The sequence below is a fragment of the Drosophila hydei genome, unplaced genomic scaffold (assembly GCF_003285905.1).
Source record: "Drosophila hydei strain 15085-1641.00,03,60 unplaced genomic scaffold, DhydRS2 tig00000149-arrow-pilon, whole genome shotgun sequence".
In the NCBI taxonomy this organism is placed as follows: Eukaryota; Metazoa; Arthropoda; class Insecta; order Diptera; family Drosophilidae; genus Drosophila; species Drosophila hydei.
In genome coordinates, this window is record NW_022045678.1 from 5,676,725 (window position 1) to 5,703,120 (window position 26,396).

Below are 26,396 nucleotides of genomic sequence, written 5' to 3' on the forward strand. Positions count from 1 at the left end.
CGAGAAGGCGTCAAGTGATGAGAGGAAGAGGGAGTGGGACAGGGAGAGGCAGAGGCAGTGCAGACAGCAGCCAACGCATCGCTGACCAAATGCAACGCGCCAGTGCGTGCTGTGTGTGTGTTGGGTGTGCGTGTGCATTTATTATAAAGCCAAGCGGCCAAAGAGCGAGCAAGCGAGTGAGAGAGACAGAGAGAGAGAAAGGGAAACAGAAAGAACGGCTGCTGCTGTCGTTGACTGCCAAATTCATGTGGCTTTTCATGCATTTCAATTAAGCTGCTGCTAGTTGGTGGTGGCTGCTGCGAAAAGTGTTGGAAAATGTGCGAACAATGTATACCGAGAGTTAGAAAGAGGCAGCCAGAGGCAGAGAGAGAGAGAAAGAGACAAAGAGGGAGAGGGAGGCAGACAGCCAATTCTGTCGCTTTTAATGAATTAGCTAAGTCGTCTCTTGACTTGTGTCGAGTGCCTGCACCTGGTCACACTTTGCTTTCATTTCATTTTATTGGGATCAAACACACTCACACACGCACAGGCACACACCACTCAATAGACTGTGTGCTGGCAATGTCTTGGCAGCGATAAACATCATTAGACGGCACAAAAGCGACGGCACATAAAGCGCTTTATTTGCATGTTGTCTGCTTTTAGATGCCACTGACCCCCTCCAACTGCCGCACAATAAACAGCCATAGGCGGAGGAAGAGGCGGGACAGGTATACAAAGCATACGCCCAGGTGGCAGGTGTTTGCATTATTGAGTCACTTTCAAAGGCGCATTTTCACGCCGCATTTTTTTTGTTTTTTCGCTCTTACAGTTTTGCTCTGATAAATATGCTGTTTACTCAGGGTTGCCATAAGAGTGGGAGGAGTGGTGGAAAATGTTTGTAATACCCTGCCTTATAAGCTGCAACTATTTGTCGGTTGACTCTATTAGATGTTGCCGATATATGCACAGAAACTGATTGATTCCATTTATATTATTATATTTATATTATTGCAAAAGCTTCCTTTATCTTATTCAAATTTTATTAATTATTTTATTAGCATAACAAGCATTTGTTTAAAAAAGTTTTAAAGGATATATAATAGAGAAATGTATTGAATAAAGACATATTGAAGATAAGAGAATTAACAAATTACAATGATAAACTCAAATAAATATCGGTCTACGACTATTATAATATAGTAGTTATAATAACACTATATGAATAAAGCATATTATAATTTGAATTGGAATTTTTATTTATATTTGCAGAATGAGTTCAAGTTCGGCAATGAAGGATTCACATTGGTGTTAACTTAATAAGTTCAGTAGCTTGTTATTAAGTTAATTTTAAAGAACCGTTCAACTGAATTCATTCGGAAAGATAGAGCACAACTGTATTCTATATATCATCAAACTTAATATCTAAGAATCTTTCAACACAGTGACTGGTAGAGCATTTAATAATCGGCTTTACGTATTATATCAAGGCATTTCTTCATGTTCGAGCTGACTTCGTTGTGTTGGCAAATATTTTAGAGGCGCCGAAAGCGAAAGGCAACAGCAACAGAAACAGCAACAGCAACAAAAATTGCTCTGAAGACAGTTTAAAGAGACTTTGTGACTTTCTGACTTTGGGTTTGGGCTTGGTCTTGGTCTTCGTCCTGGTCCCGTTCTTGAGCTCACGCTCGGGCTGCCCGAGTTGTGCCTTAAAGGCAGCCAGCAACTAGCCACAAGTAAATTTACATATTTTAATTATTCATGCATTTTTAAGATTGATAAGAGGCGCCTTTTTTACCCCTCCTACAGAGCTTGTGGCAAGGGTCGATTGCGACTTGCTGCCTTGACTCGTAAGTTGACTAGAAATGCCATTTTTCCACTAGTCAGCATCTGAGAGCATTAGCTGGACTTTTAAGACATTTGCATCCAGTTGTTGTTATTTTTAAATTATTAAATAGCTGAGACGCTGTAATTTGTAAAGACAAATTCAAGGCAGACAATGTTGTCGAAGTGTTAGGTTAAGAATATTTTTTAAAATATTTTGATTGACTTTAAATTTCAATTGATACCAGAGAATGATTCTGAGAAGATTCTCACTTAATGGCAAATAGGTTAAACACTTGTAATTGTTATACTTTTATGTTATGCAAATGTAATACATTTCCTTGACATTTGCTTAAAAGCTGACAAGTGAAAACATTTGCTGTTTAAACACATTTTTTATTCACTTGAAAACTCGGAGCCAACTTTTCGTTGCGATGATTATTCAGAAAACTTTCTGCGACCAGCAATTGAAAACAAATCAAAGCAAGCCAAGCCAGCCTATTACAGTCAACACTTGTCGCGCTGTTCAAACGTATTTATAGGCCTCGTCGAACTCGTGGGCAAACACAAATGCGGGCAGCTTAGCAAAGTTTCAAACCCAAAGAAGTATCTGTGACAAATTCCAAACAAAACATGCTTCAAAATTGAGTGTTTATTGTGTTAAGTAGACACACTCGCACACAGAGCGAGAGCCCCAGAAGCTGTCGGATAGAGTGAAAAGTATGCGATGCCTGTGGCAACAGAGTAAATAAGCAATTTTTTCTTTTTGCCTTTTTTAGTGGTAGCAGCCGGAAAAAAGGCAACTGGCTGAAGATGTTAGACAATGCCAACAATAAAGCCGCAGGCACAAAAAATCGACATAGAGGGAGCAGCATAAGAAGAAGCTATAACAAAGTTGCATCCGCAAGACGCTAGACAGAAATTTGTGGGCAGTCAACACTTCCTGTGAGCACACACTCCCTCTCTCGCTCCCTATCGCTGCCTCTTAATCTGCTGTCTAGGCGTGACATGAAGCAGCCCATTGATCAGCCTAATAAAGGGCCAACGTTTGCCTAATTGCTGTCGCTTCCAACTCCTCCTGCTCGAGCAGAGATATGTATATACTACATATCTTATATTGCACTTGGACAAGGGACTTCGCTTGCAGCACAATTGAAGAGTCGAGTGAGTGGGCTACGAGGAGTGCCCAAGTGCTCCCTAATGATAGCAGTTAATAGTTATGTCTGATACCAAATTGATTGTGAATAAGTGAAGAATGGGATTGGGAGCCGACGATGCACAATGGCCGTAGAATTAAGCACAATGTGAGCATGATTCGAGTGGCACATAAACTGAAGTTGAGCTTCATGTGTGCCAAAGGAATCTTGAGCAAAGTGGCGAAAGGGACATCTTATTGAATGCAGCAGCTGTTCAGGAAACAATACCTAAAAATATTCCTTTTATTATGCTGATAATCAAATTAGTTTATTTTATTATAATTGGAAACGAAAACAATGAATGTGTATATATATATATCCATAGATATCTTCGATCTAGTTAAGTGTATTTAAAGATTATTTGAATATCAAATTCAGTATTTAATATCGAAGAAGATTTTAAGCATTTGTCTGGTTGGAGGTAACATGTTTCTCGAGGCACGTTCACACTTTGATATATATATAATATATATATTTGATGCAGTACCCACATCATGCTGTCTAATACAAAATGCAGTACAGTTGCGACCATAAAATGTTTACTGATTACAGTTATAGGGCAACAACTTGGCAGGGGCAACAAATTTTGCTGACTCGCTGACTATCGCCCTGTCTCCCTCTGTCTGGCTGACTGTCAGTTTTCCCTCTCTCTCTCTCTCTCCCACTCTTTGTGTGATAACTGACGGCCAAGCTGACGAAAGTGGATGTATGTATGGCAATGGCTTCTTCTGCTGCTACACAGTTTGTCTAACTGTCAGTGCATTCGTGATAGTTGCATGTGTATCCACTGACAGACGACATGCAGCATAGTGAGAGACTGAGACAAGAAGAGAGAGAGAGTGAGAGAGACAGACAGAGCGTGTGAGAAGGTGGCTTACATCTTATTAAGTTTGCATTACGAAGCGGCTGTCCGGAAGCTGGTCTGGTCGTCTTCTTAGATGCCAGAGTTTCAATTTCGCTGTCCAGACCATGCGCCTGTCGAAGACGATTTTAACATATATAGAAATGCAGCAAACTCTCATCTTCTATTACTATCTGCCTTCCTTTCCCTACTACGCCTTCTCTGACTACTCAGTACAATTTAATTTAATTTTTTTTTCTGCTTGTCGTAGACATTTGATAATGCTGCTGCTGCTATTCCTGCTGTTGCTGTTCGTCTGACTGACTGGGCAGTAAAATGTTGCAATAGCGAATCTACTGGAGCAAATGGCATAGAGCCACGCCTACATGCTGCCCCCAGTTGTCTGGCCGTTATGCGCTGGCGCACTTTTATAAATTTTTAAACTTATGACTCATTTTTATGCATTTCCAGTGACTGCACACTGAAACAAATGTCTGCAAGGGAGCCCAGACAGGATACTCATCTACCAGCTCTCCTTACTGGCTGCTGCTGCTGCTGCTGCTGGCAGTCTTTGCCTAATGCGTTCTAATGCAACAATAAATCATTGGAAATCCATTTATATTGTCAACACAAGCCTGACAACTGGCGACTCGCATGCTCGAGGACCATTAAACGCCTGCTGGCAAGCAATAAAAATGAAAACAAGCAAAGCAAGTTAAGGCAGTGCGAGGCAGAAACACCTTCGCCTTGTTGCTGACCTTATTAATGAGCTATCAAACAAGGCAGAAAGTTAAAGCCAACTGGACAAAGAAACCAAAATGTAATACGAAAAGGCAACACTAATTCAAGATACTCTAATCATAAAAGACACAAATAAAAATAATAAATTAAGTTAAATTTAAATTTATTCTTTTTTAGTTTTCTATATAAAATAAGTTATAAAAAATACGCCAATAGGATCAGACATTTCAATATAAATGCTAATCCCGAAATAAAATAAATATAAATAAATAAAAACTAAACAAAAATATTTTAATATATCCGAGAAATGAATTTTTTAGTCAGGCTATAGGATATAGGGTCAGAGAGATTTAGAACTCCACAATCCAAAGCGCGTGTGGTCCAAATTCTTGTTTGTGTATATTTGTGTATATATTCAACAAAATCACATACTCTGCATAAAATATTTGAGTATAAAATGTTTTTGTCAATACCCTGTACATATATATCAATGAAAACAGTAAATATTTATCACAAATGACAATTTGTTTAATATTGTAAATAAATAACATAATATTTTGCGTTTTTACTTTATTTTAAATTCTATGAAGCCGAGTGTCAGAATTATAAAAGGAATTTGAATATATAAAGCCGTATATTGTTATGAATATATTTTCATTTTAGTATAATAAATAATAATATTTAAATCTATGTTGCTAAAGCTTGTTTAACAGAATTGCACACATTAATATTTTTTAATGTAGTTTTCCCGCAAAAGCTGCTGTTGTGTGGCTTCATAAGCTAAGCTGCTTTTCGGGCACATTTTATGAAACAGAGTTCAATAGGCTCATGAAGTAAACTCATGAGTATATAAATATATATACATATGTATATATTTACATATGTAGAGAGAGATAAAGTCAGTGAAGCAGACACACAAAACAAAACAGACGCTGAAATTAATAAATAAATTAATAAATTACAAATAATTTATCACGAAACACACGCGTATTGGCAGGCAGTTGTTCTATAGCTATTTGTGTGTGTGGGTGTGTGTTGTTGTGTTTGTTTGTGTGTTTCTTAATAAGTCTATTAGAGAAATGAAAATAAATTGCGTGCTTTCAGTCGACTGCCAGTTGCCAACTGGCAGGACGGGGCGTTGAGCCCAAACCTGGCGTCCCATCGATTGCTAAAGCTGCCAACTTGGACAGACAGCGTCAAAACAGCAGCAACAACAACAACAACAACAATAACAGCAACAACAAAAGCCAAATTCAATTATAAATGCGTGTAACAGGCATTGACTCGGTGTGTGCGTGTGTGTATCCTTACTACTAAGTGCAAGTGATTAATTTTTGACAGGCACATTTGTTGTGCGATATTGAAAACAATCAATGCGAAATGTATGGACGCTCCCCCTAAATGGCCATAGATATATACACACACGTATATAAGTAGATAAATATATATATACTTATATCTATAGATATATGGGATTTATTGATTGACTCTCGCATAAAATATGTATAAATGCTGCGTGTTTTGGCCGCAAGTCAAGGAATTGATAAACAATTAGTATAAATATAGCATAAATATATGTAGAAACGGGCCAATAAAATGTTTTAAGCATCTGTCGAGCATAGCTGCAAATGTAGTCAGAAATAACAAATAACAAAAGTGTGTTTCTCTTTTGGGAATAACCAGCTGCTCAATATGCCTCGCAGAAGAAACCTTGGGACATTTACATATTTGAATAACAATCTATGGAAAGAAACATCACATTGAATATACATTTACAAAAAAGCAAACAAATTGACTGAAGGAGTGGAAAATGAATATTGTTAAGACGTGTAACATGGCAGCTACATATATTGAGGTATATATATATGTGTGTGTGTGTGTGTGTGTAAGCCAACTCTCAAAGGTCTTTAAAAAGTAGCTTAATGATGATTACTTAATTACATTGAGCAGCAAAATAATCTGATAAATTGTTTTTAGTTTAGTGTATTCTGTCAACTAGTTTTGTTTTTTACAGATATCGAGTTGAGTTTTAAGTGCAACTGTCAACTTGTATTCTATTATTGAGAAGACTTAAGTGCAGCTGACAATTTGTTTGCTTGAGCAAGAACTCTCCGCTGAGCGCGTCAACTGTAGCTGTTGAAATGACTGCCAACCTGCTTAAATAGTTTGGATGGCCTGAATGGTTCTCGAGTGGAACTGCCAACTTGACGTGACTCACAATTGAAAACTAACTTGCTTAAAAGGTTATCTACGATAGCAGTTGGAATGAGCTTTCTCAAGTGGAGCTGCCAAACTCAACTCACCTCCAAAATTTGTATGTATTCTTAAAACTATGCAAGTGTCTTAAAGTATGTTTTTTCAAAGGTGTCAACTTGTTGTTGTCTCTGTGAGCCATGGTGAGTGAAACTGGCAACTTGTGTGTCCTGTTTTCATACAATGAAATAAGGTCATATAAATAAGATACTACTGTCAACAGAAAACTCGACTTGCTTCAAATGCTCTTAATGAATGTGGATGTAAAGTGAAACTGCCAACTCAATCCAAATGTTGTCAGTTAGTGGAAAGCAGGTGAAGCCATGTGAGTCAGACAAATTGTGGTTAAATAAGTGAAATAAAGAGGTGAATACAGTTCAAATGGCAAGTACATATAGCTTCAAGAGCGGCAAAGTACTATACATTCAAACGAACAAACAGCTGAAGTCTTCTCTTTTCATTGTGCTGATTGCTTCTACAAATGTTGGCATATATCGAAACTATTTTAAGGTAAAAATACTTTTGTTTAATTACTGATTTATTTTTCATTTTACAAGAAAACACCTCTAGCTGCTTTTACCTCAATGCTTGAACATTTTATTTGCATTAGCACCTGCTGCTCTCATAACTCCATCATCATCCAACTCAGTCTCGTGTATCTCATAACTGCCCACACTGACCCGTGTCCATTGTTATTTAGGTGTTTCAAGCATAAATCGTTGTATTTAATGCCTCATACCCCACTCATTCGTCCACCTACACCACACTGCCATCCATTCATCCAGCTGCTGATTTTTGTTTTTTTTTTTTCTTTTTTATCAGGCAGCACGTTTTTACGAGTATCTTTCGTGGCCCAAAAAGCTGAAATGTGCGTTTTGGGTAAAATTATGCCATAAGCCACGTGCTGCGTACAGAGCAGTAGCGGAAAAAAAAAACAGAAAATACCAAAAATTATATCGCTGGCTGTGCCCAAAACAAAGCACAGTGAAGCCTCTAGAAACCGCCGCGCTATGGCCATAATGCAAATTTATGATCAGAATTCAATTATGTGCTTATTGGAACGCAGCTGCTGTGCTGTGGGTCCCTCCTCTGCTCCTACCTGAGAGCAGGCAGTGTCCTGCTGAGCGGAAAAGGCAGTTAATGCTGCGCAGTTTAACGCTTAAAGCCAAAATGCTATGATTTACACACGCACACACAGCAGAGACAGACACGCAAAAGCAATTGCATTTGTGGCTTAAAGTGCGTGGCTCGCATTTTATGAGGCGCCCACACACCTCGAAGAGGCGTGGCACTGGCGTCATTAAACCAGTTAACAAATAAATACTTTGCGGCCTCTCGTCACAGCCAAAGGGCGTTGGGAGGTAAGCCCAAAAGGCGCTGCTCTGCGACTTTACGACCTTGTAACGCTCCACAATTTTATGCCCTACACCAGGGAATGCTGATGCAGCACGCGCAGCAGAGGAAGCATATTAGCTGTGGCAGGGCATGCATGCGTCACAATCAATGCTTAAGCTCAGGTAATGTTACAGATAAAGTCGGGTAATAGATATGAGGGAATTTCTTATAATTAGTATGGAAATATTTAAAGAATGTGTGGTGTACGTAAACAACAGTCGACAACTCGTGTCGATCGTAACTAGCTCTAACAAAGCTGAATTACCAGTAAAACTACGGCAAGTGATAAACAAAAGCATTGAATAGAGTGAGAAGGGAATACAATAAATTTAAAAAAGTATTAGATTTGATTATCTTAAATTTTAGAAAAAAATTTAGAAAAAAAATTTATTTTAAAATTAGAAAAATCTTAAAAGTAGACAAGTAAAGTGAGGGAGATTGCCAATTCTATATATCCCATAACTAATTTGCCTTTAAAATCTTTACGAAAGATTTGCAAAGGAGGAAAAGGCAAGATACAAAAATGAAAGAGAGCGAGAGTATAAGTATACAAATATAGTATTAGATAAGAAGAGTTATTCTATACGAAGAGCTGGGAGGAACCTAAAAGTACAAGGGAAAATATGGGACATAAAAAAGCAACCTGGATTTCATACATAACATGAAAGTGGGCAAAAAGATACGTAATATACATAACGAGGCATTTGGAAGAATAATTTATAGAATATTATATAGAATTATTTAAAATAATATCTAGGGTTTACGTAAGAGTTGGCGCTACATGGATAAGATTGGTCTCTAACTGACGCAAAAAGGTATAAAACAGAGAGCGCACATAAACATTTAGTGGCTTTCAATTGAATAACTTGTATCACATATGACTTCATGTCGTCCGACACGCTTAAACTCTTTAATTTCTCTCTGTGTAGAGCATCTTAGAGCTCAGTTTCAGGAAAGCGCAATGTTCGCCACAATTCGCTTGGTTTTATTGACAGCCTTGTATTATATTCCGGACCTTTTGGCCAGCCTTTAATTGAGCCCAACGCATAGTGCGAACAAGGCCTCAGGCTGTGTAAAAGTTTTCCCATAGTTGATTTTATTTGTTAGCTCAGTTTTTACGGGCCAAACGCGCGTCCATGTATAAATAATTTGAAATTAATTACATGTAACATGTTACTCACTGTCTGGCCATTGGTCTGTTTGTTATTTCGTGTCGTGTTTGTTCTACTCCTTTGTTGCTGTCTTCTTTTTCTCTTTTTTGTTCAGGGAGTTATAAAATATATACGACTATACGACTGACTATATATGCGTTATGCGAGCGCGAACCTGCAAAAACTGGCAATGCCAGCTGACAGTGCGGGTTTGAGGTTGACGACGATGAGGACGACCGCTGCACACAGATTTATGGCATGCAATTAACAATGCCGGACATTAAAAGCAAATACAACAAGAGTCTCGTGTAGAGTAGAAAGAGGGAAGGTGTTAAGGGCTACAAGTTATCCCTTTTCCAATTAGATGACCATTTGAGCCAGTCTGGACTTATGAAGTTTAAGTCTAGTTCGACTGTTCGAAATTTTGAATAGTCTCGCTCATAGGAGAATTAATTTGTTTCTCTGCGAATATACAAATATATAAATATATATAATAAATATATAAATATAATAAATATATAATATGTAAGCTTCCTAACTTTTGTTTAATAGTAATATTTACTCATATCTAATATTTTATAAATTAATTGCGTATTCAAGCATATGTAAGCTCTTTCTGCAAATATTTTTCAGTTTTTTAATTTATTTTATTTAATTTAAATTCAGAAAACACAAAGGTCCAAGATAAATGGAGGCACAGTTAAAAATAAAGAGATATTCTATAACAATTATGATATATGCCTTAGGAATATTCTTGTATTGTACAGGAATTGTGCTATCATTAACAATTCACTTTTTATAATAGATATATAAATGTATATTTATTAAGATCGGAAAGGTTGTCTTTCTTTGAAAACTCTGGGGCCTGAGATATTTATTTATATATATATTTTATACATAACTTTGCTTACCTTTTTACACTGCCTTTCTGCCTCTTTTTTACAGGGCATCACGAGCAGTTACAGTTTCGAAAGCCAATACATTGACAGCTAACGGAATGGACACGAGTGCACATACACACACGCACATAGAGAGACAGAGAGAGAGAGAGAGATACACACAAACAGGCGAACACACTTTATAGCATACTTTTATGGGCAACAGGAGTTTTTATGCGTTTTGCATTCGCATTGGGCTTAAATGTTTTTGAATTTAAAGTTATAATTAAAAAACTTTGGGCGCGCACGCTGTTGGCCATTTAATTGGCTCTTTGTTACGCTTGCTGTATGGCCCCAACCCTTGGCGCCTGTCCCTTTACACCCCGTTCCACCATGTGTTTGCAATTGCTATTCAATGCTGCGCTGCCATTAAATCTTTCATATGTAAATGACATGTTAAACATTCAAATAGACTTGCATAAAGTTGCATAATTGCAATTTTACTAAAGCCCGAACCACAATTTTTGCTGGCCATATAATTAAGTGGCAGTCCTTTGCTCATTTTTGGTTGCTCCCATAACTATCTAAAAGAGTATGTGCGAAAGTGTTTGTGTACGTGCGTGTATTATTTATGGGAATTATGCTCATTAAATGTAGAGCTGCAGGGCACCACTGTAAACTGCATATCGCAACAGCACAAAAGTATGCTATGAATTATTATTAAACACCGTCAAAGCAAAACCGATTTATTTTTTAATACTCTGTAGATAAGCATCGAAAAATATCGAGTTTTAAATAAAAAAAAAAATAGTAAGAAGCTTAAGTTGAAAGAGTCTGAATAAGATATACCCTGAACACCGTCTGATCTGCATTTTTAAATATTTTTATATGTATCTATGTATCTAGCATAAAAAAGATAAAGAAAAACTGACCTTAGGACACCAGGACTCGAACCAATACCCGCCAACACCGTCATTTCACTACACACGTGTTTTGCTCTAAAATTTTGCTTAACATCTATGTCACTTAACGAATTTCAATAAAATTGAACGTACGAGATATAATTTAATAACAATAAAACGGGAGTAACGGGAGAGTCTCGCTCTTATGGGTTTTCCGATCGACTTAGTTTCACGTCTCCTTCTACCTGTTACACACATTTTGACAAAACCGTAAGACCCTCAACTACCATTTTCAATGAATTCAGGGTACAACATTTTGAAGTATGAAACAAATAGTGGAAAAACGAGAACGTGTCTGCTTTGACAAGCACATGCAAATAAATTATTATATTATGCAATTCAACATTTTACTTCATGCTGAATATTTGGTTCAGAACTCAAACGTTTAAGGTCTGATTTATTATTTTCATAGTACTGCTTATGTGCAATATTCGCAAACGTAAATTCTTTCATTTGGTGTGCATTAAAGAGTCAAGAGTAGCGTTTAAACATTTGCATTTGTTTGTAGTTCGCATTATATTTTTGCTTTATTGTTGTTTTAATTAACCGCTGCAAGTTAAATTAAGACAGTAACATGACAACAGCAATAAAAAAGGCCAGCCTTGATTCAGACACACACACACACACATGCAGAGCACGCACACACACATGTAGCAAAGGGCATAAAACCACGCACACACACGTGGACCGTAAAAAATGCCGGAAATGCCGTTGAAAAAAACTAATAACCAAACGGAAATGCAGAAATGCACAGTTACATACATTTCTCTTCAATTCTCTACCTCGCTCACTCACTGCCTACCTATAGCCATCTCGCTTTGAAGGTAACAGCCATAAAGTTGCGACATTAAATGCATAACGCGAACTGACAATCCGCAAAAAAATTTAATTAATTTCATATGCACGTCGACTTTTCACTCTCTCTTCCTCTGCCTCTATCAATTTTTCTCGCTTTTTTCTCCCTCTCTATCTCTCTGTACATGTTGTAGTGCCCTTTTCTTTTTAATGTATATCCAAAGAGTAATATTTTGGCGGGGTTTATTTGTTATTTTGTTGTTTTGGCATTCGCATTTCCATTTGTGCTTGACATCTATTAAATTTTTTACTTTTTATCATTCAGTGTTCAGCTGCTCTCGTTCCGCCCTCAGTTTTTACTGGTCCGTTTGTTATTTTTATAGTCTCACATTTACATAATTAAATTTAAAAACATTATTGGTCGCATGCTTTTAGCTTTATTAATTTTGTGCTCCATTTTGTTGCATATGTCAGCATTAGGGCAACATTTTTTTCCTTCCGCTCCGAGTCGGTTCCTCAATATGTCGGGGCTCTCCGTTAATTACATTGCCTGGTAGTTCATTTGATTAATATACTGTTTTATGACAGGCAATAGACAGCGGCAACAACAACAGCTAAGTCAATGGGGAATTCATCAGTAGTCGATCAGATTTCAGTGCCTCCTGCTGTGCGAGTCCTTAGAGTCGTTGTTTCATTAATGCATTTGCTAATGTACTTTTCGTAGTCGTTTTTAATTTGTATTCATATGTTGGAAATAACCATGGTCAATTGTGCTGCCTCGCTTAAAATTGAGGGATCTATTTGCTTTATATATTTAGTATATTTTATTGATATTCTACAGTGCACTATTTATATATTGAACCTAATTTCTCTTATAAGCTTGAAGCTTGACTAATTCTTAGCTTGTAAATCAGATCTGTTTACAAATATATCAATCTTTTTAAATAAGCTTTATGTAATAGCTTACTAATTATTTTATCTTAAATAATTTAAAATTAATTTTTAATTTTTTTCATTTTCCTATATATATTTTATAGCCGTGCAACAAAGTTATCATAAGTTTCGAGTTGTCAAGTAGTTGTGAAGAAGGCTTTAAATATTATCTCATAAACTTTTACCCTATTTATTTATTTATTTTTGTATAGATTTTCTGATTTAACTATGCAACACTTGAAAATAAATATGAATTAAAAAGCTGCTTTCATTTTATGCACTTTAAAGTATGCTCTGTGCTCATTGGGCGCTGGGCGGGGCGGTTGCCTACTTATGAACTTCCACTTCAAACGCTGATTTGCGATTAAATGCGCTTTTTTTTGCTGTTGCTGCTGCTGCTGCAGCTGATGATGTTGATGCGCACTTGGCGCATGAACAAGTTGGCAAGTGGCATACAATTAATTGAAAATGTGGGCGTGGGTGTAGCAGTGGGTGTGGGTGTAGATATGACAACAACATTAAGCTCTTGGCACAACGAATGCTAAGCAATCAAAGCTTGGAAAACTTGTTTTGTTGTTTTTGTGCTTTTTTATATTAATTATAGACTAATTAACAAAATGCTTACTCAACGCAGTTCAGTCGTGCATGTGTGCGTGTCCACTGCAGTGACAGCTGCATAGCAGCAGAAGAAGAGGAAGAAATAAAACGAGAGTCACTCGCAAAGTCCATATTTAATTGCTTGCTTTTGCTGAGCGGGACAAAGTTGTTTGGATTGTCGTTTGGATTGTTGTTGCTGTGGTTGTTTGTGATATGGACTTCAAGTGAATGCGTAAATAAATGCTAAGAAAACTTTATAATTATGCTAATTGTGGCCACAAAGACAGTCGACGTTCGCAACGGCCGAGACGGCCGAGTTTGATGTTTGGCAAAAAGCTTCTTGTTTTTGGGGAAACCGCTGCAACCCAATAGCGCCAACGCCTGCAACTGTTGTACTGTATGTTGTGTGGGTCTGTCGCACTTGGACCATAGATATGCAAATGTAATTAGTTGCATGCCACAGCGGACGCACCGGACATGCAGGCGGTTACACGGCTTCAGCTATACGCTCCAGCGAAACAATTTATAGTGAAAATAGAATTAAAACCACGAAAGCAAAACATGCTAAACAAAACAACATAGCGACAGAACAATAAAAATAAAAATAAAATAAAAGCCAACAGAGAGCTAGAAGAAAGCGATAGAAAAATGTATAAAGCTGAAGAAAAATGCAAACTGCCAGACTAGGCGGGAGCGGGGGCGGGTTGCGCAGAGGAGCGGAGTCGGTCGGCTAAACCAAGATTTATATGCAACAAAAGAATTAACTTAAACAATGTTTCTTACTCGTGCATGAACGACTCATCGACACCCTGAAAACAACGTACGTAAAATGCCAAGACGTTTGCTATAGAAGACCTTCTAGGTGCGCCATCTATCGGACGGTGGATTATAGATTATATGCGTTATGGTATTTAAAGTAAATGATATCAGATTTGAACTTATCTTTACGTATGGTGTTTAAATACTAAAAGATTGAGCTTTTCTATAGATTTTACCATATATTACACCGTTCTTAATGCAAATTATTTGCTAATTTAAAGCAATGACATCTAGTGATCAGTAGAGTAAACAATTGTCGAATAATAATGGTATATGCAGTATAACTTAAACAAAGTTTGGTTATGTGCAATATATATCAATGTTGTTATTTTTATATATTTTTAATTTGAAAACGTAAGAAAACTTCCTAAAAATATTTAAAAAACAAAAAGTTTCCATGAATATTATAGACAACAAAGCCTTGAGCTTAACAAACTCCATAACCAATATTTAGTCTTGCATATACCACACGCATACATAACATACAGGGTACCACTAGAAAAAAGGCCAACATAATAAAGACGAAGCGAAAGGGACTCACGAGCAGAAGGCCAAGCGGCTAAAAAAATGTGCATAGATTTGGCCACAATGCCAGGCACACGACAGGAACCAGCGAGAACAACGTGGCTAACAATACCAACAACAGCAGAAATTGCAACAAAGAGCGCTGGCCAAGCACGACGCGTATAAATTTGTAATTCTTGATGCAACCGCAACGTTTATTAATTTAAAATTCAATTTAAAATGGCCAAGAGTCCGCCCCTAAAAGAGGCGTGAGTGAGTGTGTGGCGTGTGTATGTGTGGGTGGGTGGATGGGTGTCTGTGTGTGGGCGGAATCAATAGATTAATGCAACAGCAATTAGTGTGATCGAGCGTCTAATTGTTTTTGCCACGGCAAAAGAAATTTAAATTGTTTGCTCAGGCTAAGGTCGGGGAATTATTAATCTGATGCCAGCCACAGCCACAGCCACAGCCACAGCCACAGACAGGACCATAAAAAGTAGCAGCAACAGCAGCACTAACAGTAAAAAAGGACTCGCCATCAACTGCAACTGGACACATTCAAGTCGGAAGCACAAGAGAAAAACTCATGTTAAGAATGATAGTTGCTGTAGACGATGATATAGGGACAAGCGCCTGATTGCGTTTACGAGTTTATAGAGCTGAAAAGCAGCATAGCTGAAGAGAGGGGATGAGCTAAATGAGTGCAATTTAAGCTAACGTTAACATTAACATTAACATTAACATTTTTGACAGTCTGCGACACATGGATATGCACTATATATAATTATTTATATTGTTAAAATGAATAAATTTCAAGGCTTAAATCTTTTTATCAGTAACACGTTACATTTTATTGCTCTTCTACATTTATTTCTCATTATCTGCATAATACTTCACCACGGTCCAAACACAGCTACATTTATGCTTCAAATAATATATACATAAAATAAAATCAATTTCTTCTAGAGCATATGATAGTGCTCCATAAAACTGAGCAACATGCCAGCTAGCGAAGTTTAACGACAACTTCTTTTTTATATATTCAATAAGAAATACTTCACGAAGCTTTTATAGCTGCGACAGGATATTAACAACAGGATATAAAGTTGCGCTTATCTGGTTTTATCTCATTGTAGTTGATCTAAAACTCACTCACAATTTCGATAATGTGCTGCCCCATCTATTTTTTTTGTTATTGTTTGGCTATAGGGGAAAACTGCAACGAGCAGAAAGTGAGAAGCAGAAAAAAACTAAAAAGCAACGCGACTACAACAGCAGCAAAATGAAGAAGAAGAGGCATGAAAAGGGGCTGCACATTAAACACAACTGACAGCTGCAACATACGTCACGTGGTGTTGTCGTAAAGTTGCCGCGAGACGAGCCCCTGTAGGGGAGAATGCAAAGAAGAAGAAAATGTTGCTAGCGCAGTGTGTGGCACACACACACACGAACAAACGAACAGGACACATCGATGACTGTGGGGCATTTTTAATGGAAACTCATTTTTGAGGTTAATTGTAAGCAAAAGATGGCGCGCAAGAGAGAGACAGGGGAAGGGGGAGCGGGTTGCCAGCGACAGTTGCACATGTTACGGTGGAGGGCATGTGGGGTGCGCGGCTGGGCTCTGCAGCTGGCTCAAGGCTAAAGCTGCATTCATTGTACAAAAATATGAAAAGCACAACGTGTGGTAAACGTTGGTTGGTGGCCTGCCTGGCTGCCTGGCTGCTTGGCTAGCTGGCTGGTTGGCTGGCTGCATGCCACATTGCTGCCTGCTGTGGGGCAACTGCAAGGCATGCCACAGCAGGAGAAACAGCGGCAGATGAGGTTGATGTGCGGCATTGCGTTTTATAATGAGCGGAAGGTTTTAAAGCGGCTTGCGTTTTGTTTCATATGTTGTTGTTGCTGTTGTTGCAGCCGTTGTTGTTGCCGCTGCTCAGTTGGCCGGGCAAAACGCTTGGCATAAGTTGGGGCCCGTATAATCGGGAAAGTATGGTAATGTAGAGCACTCAAACTGTACGTCGGGCCAAACTCGAGTTGAATGTAAAAGGGAATCTAGCGGCATTTGCTTTACTTTTTCTCTCTTTTCTGCGGGGTGTTGAAAAAGTTAAAAGCTGGCTTAAGCTGTGAAAAATAATTGTTATGAAATGCCATAAAAGGCGGCGAGCGAGCAGAGCCACAGTGCTTAAAATTGGTATACAAATCAAATGCAGCTTAGCTGTTGAGTAAGTCTATATCGCTTAATGAAAGACTAGCTTACAATTTTCGCTTTGTGATAGAGCTCAAAGATCAAAGACCAGTTGGGTCTTTGCAACACAAAAGTAATAATGTTTTTTACGGAATATGCATTCAATGATGGAAACATAAAAAAGAAGGAACGTATAAGAGTATTTAATAGATAAAGTCAGTTGCCAAAACGTTGGAGTATACGAATCAATAAAAATGTTACCATTTACGTTATTAATGGAAGTGAGAGAGACAAAGAGAGAGAAGGATGAAGGGAAAGAGAGGGAGATACTTAAATTTTAACTTAGACTTCAGTCTGTAAAACATTGGCGAATAGAGCACAAAGAAGAATTTCAGATTGCTCCAGCGCTCTACAAAGAGTAAGGGTCGAGAGTGAGAGAGTTAAATAAATATACAGCAAAACAGCTATAGAACGTTGGAATATATTTCAGAAACAAGAATTTATATAAATACAGATCGCGCAATACATGGATAGAGCTTACTAATGAAAAAGGAGTACTTCACTTGTCCAATGATAAACGCGAGAGTTTTATGTCAGTAGTCCGCTTACGTCTACTAGCTGTAGGCTTCGAACACTACATAAAGCTCTTATCGATATATATTAATATGTACATGATAAAAAATTATACCATTGCTGGAAAAAAATTAAAAATCAATTAAGCTCGTTAGCTAAACAGTTCTAGTTCTCGTTCCCATAGAACTGAGCAGTAAGTTTTTCGCCCTTTGAAATGGAATGTGAATGATTACCTTTTCATGAATAACACTCATTAGCTGCGCCGCACTCAAACGATATTCAAAGCGCTAGGAATGTGCTAACAGCAAGAGCAAACAATGCTGACTACAGACTGCTGACGGGGCCAAAAGCATAAACCTCTTTGCTCCTACCTACCGGCAATCATTATTATCATCATCATTATCATTATCATCATCATCATCATCATCATCAGAGCTTGAAGTTTTGCCTTTAAGCGGCTTTAATTAGCTTCAAAGAGCAAGAATTCAAGTTCGGGCCAAAGTTAGCTGACTTTGACTGCCTTCAGTTGCTGGCTGGCAAGTGCTTAACATTTTTGTGCTGCCCTCGCATAAATGGCTTAATTGCAGGCTTAATGACAAACTACAACAACAGCAATAGTTAACAACAACTCGACGGAACAACTACAAAAGCAGAAATTTCTTTTGCCAGCTGCGCAATTACTTTAATTGTCCCTCGCATTGCTGTTGGTGTTGGAAATTGCAAATATTTATTGGTATTTATAAGCGCACAACCAACATACTCACACACACACAAGCACACACACAATTGAGTCGCTGCTTTGTTGTCGTTTATGACAATGCGTAGAGCGCAAAATTGTTGACATTTTTGTCATTTGTTTTTAGATTCTAGTGGCAATGACACACTGCCAGAGTTGTCGCTGTTCTTGTCACACACTTACATACACATACAAACACTCCCAAACACACACTTCTGCATAGCCATATGGCGAATGTTATTTATAAAAATGACAGACACTTCTATTTCGCCACATGCCACATTGCAGGTCCTTGTCATTGTTGCCCCTCCCGTCTACAGCCCTCTAACATCTTTCCGCCCCCGCCCCGCACCCCTCTACTAGCTCTCACTCACTTTTAAGCCATATGCAGAACGGAATGCTGGTGAAAAATGGCAACTGTGTCACGTCGCATGCACATCGTGAGTTTGTCACACATACCACACTAGATTAAATTATAATCGAGCTGCAGGATATACTTATGTATGGGTATCTGGGGGTTATAGGGGAGGCAGCACTGACAACTGACAGAGTGCGAGACTGGCAGATGCCCTGTGCCAGTAGATGATATAAAATCAAGTGGAGCTGTAACATGTTAAGTTTGCTTTCTTGAAAGTTATTCTACATATTCGGCAATGTTTATTGGAAATCTACTACATTTAGCCGTTCAGATATATATAGTCAAACAAAAGAAAGGGACTACGGAAGAAAGCTAATGTAAGGTAGGAATATTTCATATCTAATTGATATATGCTCGTATTATGATACTTGTAGATGAAGTTGTATATTTCATGTTTTCTAGTCTATTCTTCTCCTTTATTCTGTTCAAGTTATTGATATCTCCGTTGCAATATACAGCTTCTTAGCTACACAGCATACAGGGTATATAAAAAGCCCCAGCAGTAGGCACCCCCCCTGCACTCCACCCGCTTTTAGTCTCTGTTCTTTTAGCCATTTGCATCTACAGCTGCGTCTGAGATTTGCGCAATTGACTGTGTAAGTGTTGGCATAGCTGTCTTTCCTTCTCTTTCTCTTTCTGTTTCTCTCCCTTTTTTTTGGTATTTCGTTTATATATATATTTTTTTATTTTAATGAAATGTCAGCCAAGCATTTCAGCCATTTTTCATCTGGCAGAAACAACAACAACTGATTAACTTTTAACGGCCGCCGCTTCGTTTCGCTTTGTGCATTGCATCACATTAAAAAGTATGTGGGAAAGTGTAGCATACTTTTGTGCGTTGGCATTTTTTCGTTATGATAGACCATCGTAAATCATGCAAGGGCAAGCCACGCACCGCTCGACGCCCCGCTGATGTGCTGTCAACCCTTTTGACATTTGCGCCACGAATGCAAGTTTGACATTTTGCTTTAGTTTATGCGATATTTCATATGTGATAAGGGCAACAACAGCGACGACAACTAGCTGACATTTGCCTTTTGTTGTCCGTTTTATGGCGTAGTCGCTGCTGTTGTCCAGTGTTGGTCAGCGCGTGTTGTACCTTTTTTCGCAGCTCATTTAACACTCTGGTTAATCAGGCAAACACATCAGCCGTAAATATAGATCTACAAATATGCTGAACTAAGCAACTGATAAATTGAACCATTCCTGGCGTTAAGCGCGGCAAATTTTTACTCTCACTGATAACTTTTTGTTCTTTTTTATTTTTTGGCCAATTCAGCAAGATAAATGCATTTTTCTTATCAAGAGAGCGAAAGTTGCAGAGGGAATCCAGGGCACTAGAAGGGAGGGCAGCGAAAAAGTAGAAGGCCTGTTAGATGAGGTGAAGGCTACAAAAACACTTTGGTAATTTCTTTGTTAAAGCTTGCAAACTTTTTAGTTTTTTCTTTTGCTCTCAAGATTCGCTGAATGATGCGACATTTAGACTTTACTAAGGAGTTGAAAGATATAAAGACAAAGTGAAAGTGAGAGACGTATAGTCAAGGAACAAGAGATAATATAGCAATTTTCGTTGTTTATACTACTAATTTGAGCTACCTTAGAAATAATATACATTTTTACTTTACAAATCTGTTTTTTTTTATATCAAAATTTGAGTAAGAGTAGGGAATATTAAAGATATTTTTCTACATAAATGTATATGCATATATTTATACTATATATGTATATTTATATATTTATTTATAAAATAAAATCGTCGCTAAAGAATACTTAGAAATATGAAACCATTTCATGGGCAAATATTTCAATATTTTGTATTTCATTATATTCTACATCAATCCTAATATATTGTCAAATGTGTTGCAATATTTTATTGGAATTTGGGACGGCATAAAACGTTGCACGATTGGCAACACCTTTCAATTTTTTATGTCACATGTCAACTGGTTGACAAGGATGTCCTCGCATAGCTCCGAGGCACAACCCTTAACAAACACACACGAGATAAGTAAGAACTCAAATAAACAAAGATGATAAAAAAAAAATACGTACATGTGACTTTTTTAATGGCAGAGACACAAGGCTCAAAGCAAATGCAAAACTTTGTTACACGTGTAATGAAAAAAATAAATAAATAAATAAACAACCACAATATGCGTGCGGGATATCATGTGACGAGCCCCCAACCAGCAACCCCAACCCCTACTCCTACCCCTACCTTAACGAATCCGCCGTTGAGTGAATTGCTCCGATTTACAATGCGATGCCTGTCGCTAAGCCGCACACCCGAGTTGAGATATCAAAAGGCAAACAGAAAGACGAAACAAATAAACAAATAAGCAAACAGCAAAGAAAACAAAAGGACAAACACAACAAATGCGAAGAGTATGAAACAAAGACATATCTCTCAAGTGGCATCGTATGTCAGGGCAACTGCTGGCATGTCAAGTGCATGAGGTGTGGGTAGGTAAACCAAGTCAACCTTCATATTCCCACAACCTTCCACTCTGAACCCCCAACCCACAGCCATCCGTCAATCTAATTTGCCTGTGAGGCAGCGTAGCGTGTGTGGCATGCAACAATGGTAATATCTTTGATAAACTTGTAGACATTTCCGACTTCCTCTCTGCCTCTCTCTCTCTCGCTAGCACTCTATCTCGCCCTCCCACTGCTAAAATTGCAAAATATATATCAAGCATTTCTCCCACACAGAGCGTATACTTAATTTAAACTCGGCTGCGTCGAGCATTTATTATTTAGAAATCGGCAAAATAAGCGCAGAAACCTCTGCTGCTGTGTCATTGTGTGTGTGTGTGTGTGTGTGTGCATATTGCATAACAACAAAGGCTACTCGGCAATGCAGTTGGCAAACAAAGCATTCAAAAATGAGTGAGGCCAAAGCCAAAGCCAAAGCACAAGCTAAACCCAAACAATAGAGGACGCGCCCACAAAAGTATGCTTTAAGAATTTGTCCAAAAAACATGGCGCACCATATACAACACATCCTCTTGTGTATGTAAGTGTATGTGTGAGTTGGTGTATGTTCATGACTGAGCTGGCATTATATGCACACTGAGCAGCATCTCCTGCATAAGCATACAGTTTTGCCATCAGACCAAACTGCCAAACTGCCAAGCTGACTGCATTGGGCTTGAGCTTTAATAAGAAAGCAAAACATTAGATCAAAGTATTACAGGATATATCCTGGGATTCCATAAGCTCTTTTATGACATAAAAAACTATAAAATATGAGGCAACTGAAACTATAAAATTTGAAGCTGATCATATAAAAATAAAAGTAGTTTAAGAAGCACAGCTATGATATATTGCATAACATGTTTCTATAATTTTTCTATGGCTTTTTCATTTGTAATATACACACCTTCCCTATGAAATATGAAAAACATATTAAATTATGTCATGGAAAAATACTAATTGTGCGTAGCTCAAATAATATGAAGTTAGTTTTGCGGACAACTCTGGCATATTGCACTTTTATATTTCTTTAAGTACCCAAAATATACAGTTAATAAACAGTTAAGATTATACTTATAATTGTAATAAATGTTAGGAGTTAGCTCATTGTTATTTATATATGTAGCTAATTTAAAGCTGGCTTTACACTTAGCTTGCAGGTCTGGCCCGCCTAGAGCAAAGTCCCATATACAACAGTTGCTCGGAGAGTCCTAAATTGTTTCAATTTATTGTTAAGCCCATGGATCAAGCCTAATGCCTAATGCCAACTATTTAGCAGCAAATGCTATGTGGCCCTCACATGAGTCTATCTCTCTCTCGTGCTCTGTATGTGTGTGTGTGTGTGTGTAACGCCCCTAGCCCTATCTAAATGCCCAGGCATAGCCATCAAATCCATTTTGGTGGCCACACTGCAATGCGTCAAAAACGTTTCTCATGCGAGTTTCGTGGCTGCACTTGGAGCGCATCGTTTGCTGTTATGATGATGGACTCCATTCAAAACGGGAAGGGGGCTATGAAATATTGCATGTGGCAAATGTAAAACATGGCTCATGACTCCTTAAACTATGCGCATGCAAGCTAGATACCCTGCACACGGAGAGTGAAGTAGAGACACAGAGAGAGAGAGAGAGAGAGAGAGAAAATGTAATTTCACTTTTTTTTTGAAGCCAATAAAAGTTCAATTTTTTGAAGTCGCTTCCAATTTTATTTAACGTCGTTACATTTGAAACTTTAATACCGAAAAGAAAACTTTGCACTTGTTTGCCATGCCATAGCTGAGCAGAAAGACAGAAAGGGGGACGAGTCTATTTCAAGGGGGAGGTATATTGAGTGTCTATTGAAGGGCAGGCGGCTGTCATATGAGTAATTGGGGCCACGTTGAATATGAAATGCTCTCTAGCCAAGCTGAAGGTACAAAAATTGATCAAGATAAAATAAATTTCATAAAATTTAAAAGATTGGATTTTCTGTGCCATCAAACGAGGAAGCCCGATTTCCTAGCAATATTTTATGCGTTTGTGTTTTGAAGAGGAAATACTTTGTCGAGCTTATCTAGCACTTCTCGCTGCATTTAATTATTTTAGCTTTAGTTCAATTACGATTTTCAATTTTTTGATTCGTTTCAATTTGTGTTTGACGTCAGGGCATTTGTTACATCAAGTGCACGCTCTGGCTTTTTTCGTGCTATCAATTTTTCAATTTGGCTTGTAACAATTTTCTGGCCAAGTTTCTCGCTTCCTTTCGCCCCTTATCAGCTCTCTGTTGCATTATATTTCTATGGCAGCGACTCCGCTGTTACTCAATTTAAGACGTTGGCTGGCGACGAAGTCGCTTTGATATAGTTACGTGTGGCTACACACGCGAGACAGCAAACCTCCTTCCTCACACCACCCCGTTCCACCACTCAACCACACGCCAGCAAGCCAGAGCTTAGTTATTGCTGCACTCATATTATACGTAGCTACAGCTACAATTTCGGCTATATATTTGACATTTATATATGCTCTCTTTGCCTGGCACTTGAACTTCTGTTAGCACAAGTCAAATGAAATTTAAGTGAGCACCTAATGAATTTCGCATTACGCATAATACATGAACTGTTGAATAGTAATTCATTTTTATGGCTGTAATAGGCATGTGACTTGATATATAACAAAACTTTAGGGCGATTGTGTTAATCATCTTCAACAATGTGCTTCTGAAATGGTTGCTCAAATTTCAGCTCATTTACATTAACGCCACCAACATAATCAATAACTGAATATGTGACACATTTAGCATTGAGTTAATAATCTGACTATTGTGCTTTGCTATTGCTTTAAGTTGCATTACATAGAGCTTATGAATATGAGTTCATTTATGCATACAGCTAATGGACTTAGCTTTATCCAATTAAGGAGAATCATGGCCAAGTACTTTAGACCAATTCTCTTTCATTTGAATAAAGTTGAACCTACAAAATGAGATTAACTTTTTGAAATTCTTGAATGCTGTGTTTTATTTTGTGAATTTTTCTAGTTGCCTGCTTTAAATTGCGCTTTGCATGCAACAAATTTGAAACAAATTCCAGGTCGTTATCATAATGTTGTTCGACTCGAAAGAGGCACACACACACACATACACATATCTATATTATTAGCATAACTTTGCTTAACTCCATGTTGCAGGCTTTACTTTAAGTTTACCAGCAGTTCTGTCCCCGCTTGGCCTGTTCTATGGGCTCTATTTCATATATATAAAGCGCAAAGCGCTCTAAGCCCAATAACTTTCAGGCACACACACTTCATTGTACAGAATCTGTATCCCCTCTTCTGCACTTCTCTCTCGCTTTCTCTGCAGGACTGCATTGCTGCAGGGCTGGACTCTGCAGCGACTTGCCTGCAATATTTCCCATTTAAACTTTTCGCTACTGTACAATTTTCATTATTAATATGACTTTTTGGGCTGCCCGCAAACGGCAAACGGCAAACGGCAAACGGCGCCAAGTGGCTGCCAGGCCTGGGTCCTGGGAGCTGGGTCCTGCGACCAGGATTTGGCCAACTCGTTGGCCAGTTAAACGCGCCCAGTGTATTGTCAATGTTTGTCTGTGACCAAGCAAGCCTCGCAACGGGTGGTCCAGAGCAAATGCCAAGGATAAAGTTTTTCGCTTGGCTCCAAACTGAGCGACTTGCCCGTTTGACTTGGCAACAAGTGCAGCAGACCAAGAGAGAGATAGCGAAAGGGAGTGCGTGAGAGACAGAGGGAGAGAGAGAGAGAGAGAGGTAGAGAGAGTGAGAGAGAGAACGAGCAACCGTGTCCAAGCGGCCTTTTTAATCAAGCCCAACTAATGGCTGGGCACCTAACCCTACCCAGAGACCAAACCCAACCTAACCGTAACCACCAAAGCCGCTTATTACTATAAAGTGAGATTAATGAATCTCAGGGAAGACGTCGAAGCAGGCCTGCTTTGCTTTTCATATTGTATTATTATTATTTTGGCTGGCAATTAATGAAATTTATTTGCCATATTGTTGCTGGTGGGTGTGGTCTCGCGCTGTGGTGCGATTTGGTGGTGCAGCCTTTGTACGCAAATTTAAAAGCAAATTGTTTGGCTTTTATGGCCAAGACGCAGATTGGCATAAATGGGGCAATTTATGGCCAACAATGGTTGAGCTGTCTAGACTGTTTTATGGACCAGATTTCATGTGAAATAAAATTGATAAATCATAAGAAATTCTGGTTAAAACTGTATTTTTAACAGCAACAGATTCTTAGTAAATGCCTGGCTACAATAAGACACGATTACGCACAAGTGAATCAGTTATGTATTTTTGGAGATATCTTATAGAGATTCCATAAAAAATTGCTGACCAAATTATCTCAAATATTTGCCATATTTATGATTAAGTGACATACTCAGTTTACCAGAGATTTTTCTACTATAATAAATAGCATTTGTAGATAGCAGTGGCAACTTGATTTCTTTTTGTCATTGATCAATTACATCTACTTGGAGAACTTATCTACCGATTACTAGAACAAAAATTATATCATTTATATAACTGATATTCCCCATGTTTAGCATAAGGACAGCAACAAGAGAAAACATAACTCAATAAATAATTTATACAATACAATAATTTTAAGTAACTCGCTCAAGAGCATTTCATACCATTCATCTTTTACTTATAGGGCTTCTCAACATAGTGGTTTGATTCCGAAAACTTCAATCTTATTATGCTACATCTTCAGACCACAAATCACTTCGGTTTTACCTTTTCCAACTGACATTTGAACGACAACAAAGTCAACTTTAGTTGCCTCACTCTGCTCGTTAGCTGCCCTACCTCAACCTTGTTATTATTTTATGTACTTAATTAAAATTTTAAATCAAAAATGTTGTCTAGCAAAAGTGTCGGAAGGGTCTGCCGTTCACGTACATATTGCAAAGCAGTATTTCGCTTTTATGGTAGTAATACAAATATAATAATGCAGCACGGCTGGCATTATAATAAATACGCAGCGACATAAAGAGAGAGGGAGAGAGAACTAGAGTGTTTGGTTGGGGGAAAAAAATAAATATAGTATGCAATAAATTTAGCAAAGCGCAAGCAATCAGCCAACAAATTGTAAACAGTAAATTTTGTGCTAGACAAGAGAAA

General features: G+C 38.0%; 1 protein-coding gene and 1 long non-coding RNA gene across 8 annotated transcripts in view; one reads left to right on the forward strand and one right to left on the reverse strand.

The window, feature by feature from the left end:
• LOC111594348 (tyrosine-protein phosphatase Lar) overlaps nucleotides 1-26,396 on the reverse strand; it is a 143,840-nt gene that overhangs the window by 41,140 nt on the left and 76,304 nt on the right. The gene's annotated exons all lie outside the window — the stretch shown is intronic.
• LOC111594350 overlaps nucleotides 6,651-26,396 on the forward strand; it is a 69,705-nt gene continuing 49,959 nt past the window's right edge. The window contains exons 1-3 of one of the 3 annotated variants that reach the window (XR_002751124.2): nucleotides 6,651-6,977; nucleotides 7,058-7,344; nucleotides 13,583-14,351. This is a non-coding gene — a long non-coding RNA (uncharacterized LOC111594350). Of the gene's footprint in view, nucleotides 6,978-7,057; nucleotides 7,345-10,325; nucleotides 10,985-13,582; nucleotides 14,352-26,396 lie in introns of those variants that run through there. The other 2 variants (XR_002751122.2, XR_002751123.2) reach the window with 2 other exon arrangements.